Here is a 10,072-nt window from a genome sequence, read left to right as displayed (position 1 = left end):
TTAATTTATATATGCTTCCACATATCCGCTTTGAAAAAGGCACGTATCTCAGACAATGGAATACTTTTGGGAGGATATTGATATCTAGTGAGAGACTTTATTACTTAAAAATTTGACACTTTTCTGTAAAGTAGATAATTTTGTTTATTCATTTCTTTTCTCAACATTGGTACTGCAGCTAGAAACTTCAATACCTATAAGTGATAAATACTTAATAAAACATAACTTCAATGGCTTGGGAAATGGAAAATGCCAGTTTTCTTTTGTTCTCGTTAGAAATAACGTAAGATCGTCCGCACATAATAAGTACTTAGTGACTTTTCATTTATTCTCAAACCTTCAACGCTGGAGTTGTAGTTAATAATCTCGTTCATTCCAATCGGAAAGAGGGATGGTGATAGCAAATCTTCTTGCCGAGGTCCACACTGAATGCAACACTTATAATGAGCACCGGGAATGTCAATGCTCCATGATGAGTTCCTAAGGATGGCCGAGGTCATATCAGCATATCCATCTCGCATTTTCTTTATAGCTGGTCAATAATGAACTTATGAAAAGTATCGAATGCCTTTTTGATGTCAACAAAAATTGTAGGTTACTTGGATGATGTACATAATTCTATAATATCCAGTAGGTGTGACGCCATCAATACTTTCTGATTCGTTGATATAATCTGGAAAAGTCTTCTATTCAATATCCCGGTAAGTATTTTATATGAGGTATTCAAGAGGGAAATTGATATGTAGCTTTAAATGTCATACTTTGACTTGTTATTCTTTAGTTTTAAAGTTAAGGATCCAGTCCTCATGAAGTCAAAAGCAAAAAATTTCTTGAATATGCTCTTGAACACTTCTACGAGGATTGGATAAAGTAAATTTTTGAACCTTTTGAAAAATTCAAAAGACAACCTTGATGGTCAAGGGGTTTAATTTTTTTGTCATAATATTGGATTCACTTCATAATTTCTTTTTCAGTGATGGGTGAGTCTATATCTAAAATTATTCCACAATTTAAATAATTTTGATCATTTTTTTCAGTTCTTCCATGATCCCAATTTTGAAATAACAAGAGTTTCCATTTTTTTGGATCTTTCAACAACCTCGAGTTCAAAAAGAAGTCACATAGTCTGTTCGACTTACTAACCGAACAACTATATAATTTATTATAAAATCTGCATGTTTCTTCGGATATTTTCTCGGATTCTCCGATATTTCGCCTTAAACCAGTTTTATGGAACTCATTTTTCCACCAGGAAGCAATTTTACAGATGTTTGAATGAAGATTTTCCTTTTACATTTAACTCCTTCATTTTATTCCTTATTCTTATCAGAGTTCCAAAAGAAAAAACGAAAAAACAAAAGCAAACAACGACAATAACAAAAAAAATAGCTCCTCAAAGTTTCTTAATTTTTCTTTCCTCCCTCCCCATCATTCTTCTCTCCTCTTGACCAAGCTTGTCCATCTGAGCTTATTTAGTGCAGCCAAAGCTAAACGAGTCCTGGGAAAAACATTATGGTACTGTGCTACAGACAACAAACATTGCAATTTGATTACAACTTTCGAGGCCAATCGCTCGAGATCGCTGGCTCCCCACAAAACAAAAGTTCGTGGTTGAATGGCTTCCTACCCAATTTCAACTCCACACCCTAGCTAATTTCTTGTATTATATACTTCAGGCGCTACAATCCCTGAAATTATGTGTTATTGTATTTTTTCTTGATCTTCTTTTTTTTGTTATGATCAATTACCAATTGAATATCATCAGGTGTGATTAAACCATACTCAATCGAAACAGCAGTGGCAATGCCTGGTGTTTTCCATAAACCGGTATGATGTCATATACTTGGAAGTGCTATATTGGAAATGTTTTTCATGTTACGAGTACACCGACTTTGGTTTTTATCAACTGGTATGCTTTCATTAAGACCTGAATTTTTTCTTCGTCTTGATCTGTGATTATGGTATTCATTAGTCTTGAATCTTTCATATTTTGTTGCATTTCTGGAAGCTTATCTAATCTCTTTTTATAAGATTCATGTCCCTTAATTTTGTTTTCGATAGCAGTTTCTTGTTGTTGTTTTTTTACTCCTGAATATCCTTACAAGATATCATAAGTCCTCCTTAACTTCCATGTTCTCTCGTAGAATTTCAAAAAATGCCAATTCTATTACTATAATTTTTTTTTTTCGCGTTTTTCATCTGCAATCAATATTAAATCAAGGGCATAGGTTATATAATTATCCATTTAGATTATACATCACAAGCTCCACCTTATAAATGAAATTGATATTAAGATAAATTATTTCTGCATTATTTACATCGAGGAAACAAAAAGACTCTTAGCAATGAAATATTTTTCTTAGAGTAACAAACGAAGCATAGTTGATTAAAGAAGAAAAGTACTTCAGAATTTCAATGAAGGAGCAGCCGATGGAGGATGAGAACTCTTCCTGTTCCTCAATTGGGCTTTCAGGGGATTGTTATGTCTTTTTAAGGAAGTCATTAGTTCTTAAAGCAGTAACCAATTATTCCAATGAAGATTTTGAGGAATTTATGTAATTTTAAGTATAGAAGCAATGATTTACGATGTTTGAAGTGGTTATCACAGACCTTGATAGAAAATAGAATCTTCACAATCAACGATCTTTCCCTTCAAGAAGATGAGATCCACCGAGTGAGGCACACAGGGGCAAGATCCCTTGAACAGAACATGAAGAGAAGATCAGAATGCGTGTAACTAGGATATCCAAATGGAAAATATGAAATCCTGGGGGAAATTGATAGATCTAGATCCAATGCATCTAAATGAAGGGGGAGGAGAAACTTATTTAAGTCACTTGACTGATAAAATTACTTATACTCAATATAAGCGGCAAACTATAATCTTTATTACAGGGAGATAGTGTCCAATAAAGAAAAAATTGTTAATAAATAATGAATAATAAAAGAAGAAAGGTGAACACCCAATACCAGTTTTCCTTTTCAAATCTCAAAAAAGTAATTTATTTGGTCAAATGCACCCATCCTTACTTATTGGTGATCCTCATCAACATATCAAACAAAAAAAGCATTGCTATCTAGCGTATTTTTGTAATTTTTTTGTTCTCAAAGTTATTATTCTTGCTAAAAGATATTCTAACGTTGTCATTACAATACCTGCAAAAGATTTAAACTGCCCATAACAAGGGGAACATCTATAGGCTCAAAATTTCTACAAATGATATTAATTCAAGAATATTATTTATCTATGAGCGCAGAATCCAAAACGGATCTCAGGTTTTATCTGGATCATCGTGTCTCAGAAAAATCTGAGATAATATCAATTTGGGATTATTATCATTCAGAGTCATTTTTTAACACTAGGTCAATCATTAAATTAAATTACCCTTAATATAACTGACGTGAAAGGGTTTTAGATAAATATAAAAATGTTTTTATTGATTCTGTATTTTGTTCTAAACTCGACATATTTTTATGAAAAATGATCAAAACGACACTCTTCTTTTTAGCTTTATAACTTATTCATCATTCATAGTTATAAGAAATATTAAAAAAAAAAAATTCCTTGTTTTATTTTAAAAGAGACCTAGTTAAAAAATAAGCATATCCAACAATTTCGGTTTGATTTTGTATTTTTCCTTTGGTGATTCTATTTTTTATGGGGTGTATTGGCAAATATGCAATATTACATTGGTATCGAAAGTAATATCAGTCTGTGGACAAACCTCAATCCATCGAAAAGAACTGTTAATACAAGTTAGAATATACTTATACCGTAAAAGAGAAGATTGTTCTGGAATCTCTACAGGCAGTAGAAGACTAACATTATCCAAATAAATGGTTTGTAATCTACTGTCGGCATAAAATGTTCGTATATCAGTCTATATATTTTCGATTTTTGATCATTCTCAAGGTCCATGCTTTTATTTCTTTGTCCATAAATGGCCAAAAATAACGCAACTTAATTATTAATACTGTTGATTTTCCACTTGAATTTTAAAAATAGTGAAACCAATCAAAAATATCCTGATGATAAGAAGCTGGGACATAAAGATGAGGAGAAAGAATTGATTTTTCACAAAGTAATTCCATCCCATCTGAAATTCGTATCTTTGTAAATTGATGTTAAAATTAACAATAATGATTCTTGAATTCTTCTTTTTCTGATAAAACGATGGTTTGATCAAATTCAAGGTAAATCAATAGGTAAAGGAATTCAACACTTGGCTTGGACATGATAAATAGTCAGCAACTATATTGTCCTTTGATGTAATGAATTTCCTGTATGAATTCTGTAATTAATGACCTACAACTTTATTGGAGATCTGACTTTGCTAATTTTCGTTTTTTAAATGCTGATTCAAGAGGTTTTATGGCCACTAAAATTGACACATTTTAACCCTCAATCAATTACTTGAATTTTAACACGGATAAATGGGCTGTTAAGAACTCGCAATCGAAAGATGAATATTTTTACTTGAGCTTGACTTATCTTCTTAGAGTAAAATCCAATGAGAAATGACATGTCATCTATAATGTGATGAAGAACGCCTCCCACTACATGATTAGGAGTGCCTGTAATTAAATCATCCAAAGTCATACATTTCATACTGTCAAATTTTGCATATTCTTTCTGTGTCCAAATTAAATCCTTTTTTATATCCTATATACCGATTAATTCTGCTAAAACGAAAATCGGATTCGTAAAATTGGGTGTAAGATTCCTATAAAATCAACTCATTCCTAAGAATCATCTCAATTCTGAAGTGGATATTGGTTTCAATAATGCTTTGATAACCAACAGCCTTTTTTATTTAGTATAATTCCATATGACGTTACTTTGACCCCAAGAAAATAAAAATTTTATTTCAAAATTCATATTTGCCTTCTGAAACACGCATTTTAAATTAATTTAAAGACAGTTTCTAAATGTTGTAAATGTTCTTCTTTAGTTGTACTGAATATCAAGATATCATCGAAATAAGTTAATGTAATTGCAAATTTGCTTAAAATTTTGTTCATAAATCTTTGGAATGAAGAGCCTGCATTTCTCAAGCATAAAGGCATCTATTTATATTTATCCAGACCAAAAGCAATTGTTAACGAAACTAGAGGACTGTATTAACTAATGAAACTATCCTTAGACAGCCTATTATAATAAAAATAAAACCCAGGAATAATTAATTAAATGATTACCACAACAGAGATTGAGATAAATTAGGACTTATATGCGATATTTATTTATACTAATTTTCGACTAACTGTATATCAAAACAAACAATAAAAAACCAGTGCACACATTGAGCTATCACTCTCGGTACGTTACTTGAAATCTTCCAATTACCTTATAGGCACGCACAAGCTTATGAATAGTACTTTTTACTGTTCTTGTTTTTGGTGCGAAGGACGAAGTGAACGGGAATGAACATGGAATGTTTTTTAACGTAGCTAATACAATGAATAATGTAATATTTAAAGTTGATAATATTGTAGAGAAAAACACGTGCAAGGAGAAGGGGAAAAAATACATATGGTATCATTGTTTAAAATACTGATGTGATTATCATATGCCTGCTTTATTATTATTTTTGAGGGTATAACGAGAGTATTTATTAGCAAAATATTTAATGAACATATCCTACGTTGTCTTAGACGTTTTTTATCCGTCACAGTAGATTTTATAACGTCACACTCCATGAAATTGTAATTCATTATGAACCTTATTCTCAGAATAATAGCTAATGAAACGACAAAGTAGAGTATTTCCAAATATATTTGAAGTTCCAAGTTTAAAAAAGAAGGCTCTAATTAAATATAATTTACCTCATAAAAAATATACCGTCATACATTTATGTTAAATATACAAAGTTAAACAATTGGAATCATATAACTAATAACAAAGAATTATATATAGAGAATATTGAAATTATAGATTGATCCAAATAATAGTTTCTTGTTCACCGGAATCCAGTTAAATATGTCATAACTTTAGGTTGCAAAACACAAGCGAGACGTGGAGTTTAATCAAAAAGGTAATCACCGTTCTTCTTCATGTGGAAGTTGCTATATACAATTGTGCATAGGATAGATATATCTCTACTGATGATATCTAACTAATTATTAATAATAAAGTAAATGTCAAAATCATAAAATTAGACAATGAATATACTAATAAAAAAAATGTTAGAAATAAATCCATCTTAAAGATTTAAAGCAAAAGCTAATTATGTAGTAATGTCCGGCGATATTACACCTTATTAAGAGCATCAAAAAAAGATATTTTCCCCGTTATTTATGCTTATATAACAACATACTATTATTATGAAGGATATACACAATTGCTAATTATAATGCTACACCCAATGTAACTACTTCCGTTGTTGTGACCATTTAAGCAGTTGTTTTTGCCTTTTATGAGTTTTCTGAACACCATTTCTTGGAGCCTATCAACCATAGCTAAGCCTTAAGTGATAAAAAAAAGTAATATTTATTGACTATGTAATATTGGAAAACCTAATTATCATACCCAAGTCTTTAAGTGAAGAAAGTAGTCTCAGACAAACTAGTTGTGAACCATCCAAAGCTAATACCCCCGTTGGTGTGACCATTTAAGCAGTTGTTTTTGCCATTTAATGAGTTGTGCATCATAATTCTTGATAATTTTGTCTAAAATAGAATCATATTTTATGATTAGATTTTATTTTTAAATGAATACTTACTGTTAGATGGTACGAAATTCAGATTTCCATTTCGTAATTTGGTGTGGATGACTCTAAACATGCTGAAAATTATCCTAACTTCACAATTTACAATGGGGGTATTTCAATAAATGACATCATTACCAACATCCTCGATAAATTTAATGATGGTTCCTCGGGAAGGGATGGGTTTACCCGTGTATTTCTCCATAATTTTTTTTTTAACATAGATAATTAGCAATGGATAAGGTTATATTACATGCAATAAGCATCTTTGTGAGATCAAGGTTAAAGTCTGACTTGATGCATTCATCGTTAACTTGATTTTATAGATGAAGATCCATACTCATGATATGAGATGAGGATAATGAGTGTCGTGTAATTCTAGACAGGGGACTAAAGGGACATTTATATCGACAAATCTGACAAAACATCTGTTTCTCATCTGGTAAGTATTTTCCAAATTCCTGGGCCTCCATTTTCAGAAATCCAGACAGAAGGCGACGTTATTTTAGGCATTTTATTCAGTTCTCTATCGACGATCACCATCTAATATTATATTAATATTGAATAATAAAGACGGGAATGATAACGTTCTTGATTGATAAAAGAAGATGTATATTATTTAATCAATGATGCCATAAGTATTTCTTCTCTTCCCCTCGCACGCTTTTCTATTCTTACCAAAATTATCACCCTTGGTAATATTGTACTATAATGATAAACTTGCCGCGACACTCCCCCCTATGAGACATTTAGCCATCTCACGATAAACGAAGATCTCAGATTGAAAGGAAAATTCATTTTAGGGAATGTACGGATCCTTGAAGGTTGTCAAGATTACCTCTACATCGTTACTTGAATGCGGAATTGTTAATAATCTTTATTGAGCCAATAGTTTTGTCCGATTATTTGGCTTATTACGAATCAATTAAAAAAATTTAAATTAAAAGAAAAAAATTCACTCCTCTGAACATGGGAAAACAATCTAAATGTAGGCGGAATCTGATGGTTAACCCTTCAGACCATGCCATCTTTATTGAAACAGGCCGAAATCGGATTCTGCTTAGGAGTCTCCTGGCTAAAGTGAAAAACTTTTGTACATCAAATAAAACCAATGATGACTTTGGAAAAAAAGGGATATATATATAGGGATGCCTGCTTGTCCTATAGCTTCCAGCGGAATGTGTATCAATCGTGATTAAAACTCATTCAGCCATATCCAAGATCATTGAGTTTGGAGTCCATGGGGTCGTAAATCCCATATAGAACCTCTGATCAGAAGGTTGTAAGGCTTCCAGTGCTCAGTAGGTCTGACTAATGCGGTGATTTCCAACATCCTTTAGTTCTATCTGTAATCTTTGACCGACTGTCCAAGGATGATAACTATTTAATGAATTAAAAGTTTTGCCATAAAAAACTCCTTGAGGGTAAAAAAAAATAGGAAAAAACCTCTTTGGAAAAATGTGGGCCAACTTCCGTCTGAAGCTATTTCTAAGATATTTATCATATGTATGCTTAAGATACTTCTGTGTTATAAGAGGGAAACATACTTTAATGTTTTCCTATAATAAGGAGTGTATAATAACCTGTGCACCGCCTCATCCTTCCAGGCTCATTATGAAATTCACTATTTTCAGGATTATTCATTGCCAGCTCATCATTTAAGCCACTCGAGTGCTCTTTAGCGTCCTCAAGGTGCTGAAGTGGAAAGAGAGCATACTCAGAAGTTGCAGTTAGTACCTCTTCGCCTGGGTCAGTGTCTATGGTTCCTCTTTCACTAGAGTCCTAGACCGGGTACAACATTGATATTAACCAATGGCCTTCGTGTTACGTATCACCATCCATTATTTAGTTTTATTAATAAGACGAAGGGCTTCGTTTTAACCATAGTCAATGAATGTATCCTTCAGCAGAAGTTTATGATTGTACCCTCCATCCAATTGTCTACTTTATTAGCTCTTCATCCAGCCCGTTACTTCCATACTTAGGTAGTGTTGTTAGAACACTACAAGTGACGACGAAGATGGTAAAATTATTACCCAGTCTTAGGCTTGCAGAGCTGAGATGTGAATGTTCCCGGTTGGAACTTGGAAGAGAGGACGAGTTGAAGAGAAAGAAGAAAATGAAAATCGAGGCGTAAGTGGGAGGTTATATCGAGGGTTGTGGTTGTGATCCCAAATCCTTCAATTTCATTGGTACTAATACATAATACTACGATATGCTGAATGGAGCCTTGATATAATAAAGTTTGGTAAACTCTAGCTTAATAAATACAGTTAATATAAATTAATATAGAAATCAAAATCCTATATAATACCTTTTATGAGTCAGCTGCTTAAAATAATACAAGTGTTAAATTAATTGAAAATTAACATATTTAGGAGAGTAGGAAGGTATCAGACGGTGGAAAAAATTTGACATGGCACACGGCGTTACCTCACTAACACAAAAATACCCTATGCATTTTGTTGTCAGCTGATAATTTTAATTATCATATAGAGATACAAATGTGTAGTCACTCTATTAATAAAAAAATACAAACAATATTATAATACAGTATCGAATAAGATATTAAGTTGGACTTTAATATTATAAAAAACATATATCATGTAATCCATTTTGAAATTGAGAATAAATAATGTCAAAATGATAGTTTGGGAATACGGAATATGGGCATTTTTTTCATTTTTTTTTTTTTCTCTTTTAGGAAGAAAAGTTTCGTGATACAATAAAAGTAACGACGTGGGCTATGAAACAAGAACTAAATTGAATACAATTTAGATGAATGGCGCCATAACTCATTTTCAAGTATGTTTGTCATATTTGCAAGCTTGTAAAAGTATTTTATCAACAGTTAAAATTAAAATTTTATTTTTTAATGAGAGAGAAATCGGGCATTAATGTCTCTCAATGACTCATTATATACACACAAAATAAAAAAAATAACCGTTTAAATGTTATTGCTTTTAATTTGTACAGTAAAGTTTACAATGATGCCAAGGACATACAAATCTAAGCTTTAAAATAATTGATCGAATTTAAAAAAAACCCTGGTGTAATTTTCCAGACCTTTGGAGTGATTTAAGGCATATTGACTCATTCCAAATAAAGGTATATCTTTGGAAAAACGGGGCATGATATTAAAATCATACTTAAAAAAAAAAAAAAAAACTTAAAAACTTTAAGTAAAAAAGTTAAGTTCTTTTAAGTAAAAAGATACTTAAATATTGAAAACATTGGAATATTTAAATGTAAAATACTGTATATCAAAGGAATGTTAGCTAAATCAATTTAAATATCCCAATATCTACCCAATCTCTTTAATACAATTAACGCTTTTCTGAAAACTTGTGCAAATTTACTTATTTATA

This window comes from Lepeophtheirus salmonis, chromosome 12 (assembly GCF_016086655.4).
Source record: "Lepeophtheirus salmonis chromosome 12, UVic_Lsal_1.4, whole genome shotgun sequence".
Taxonomy (NCBI): Eukaryota; Metazoa; Arthropoda; class Copepoda; order Siphonostomatoida; family Caligidae; genus Lepeophtheirus; species Lepeophtheirus salmonis.
This window is presented reverse-complemented; position numbering follows the sequence as displayed.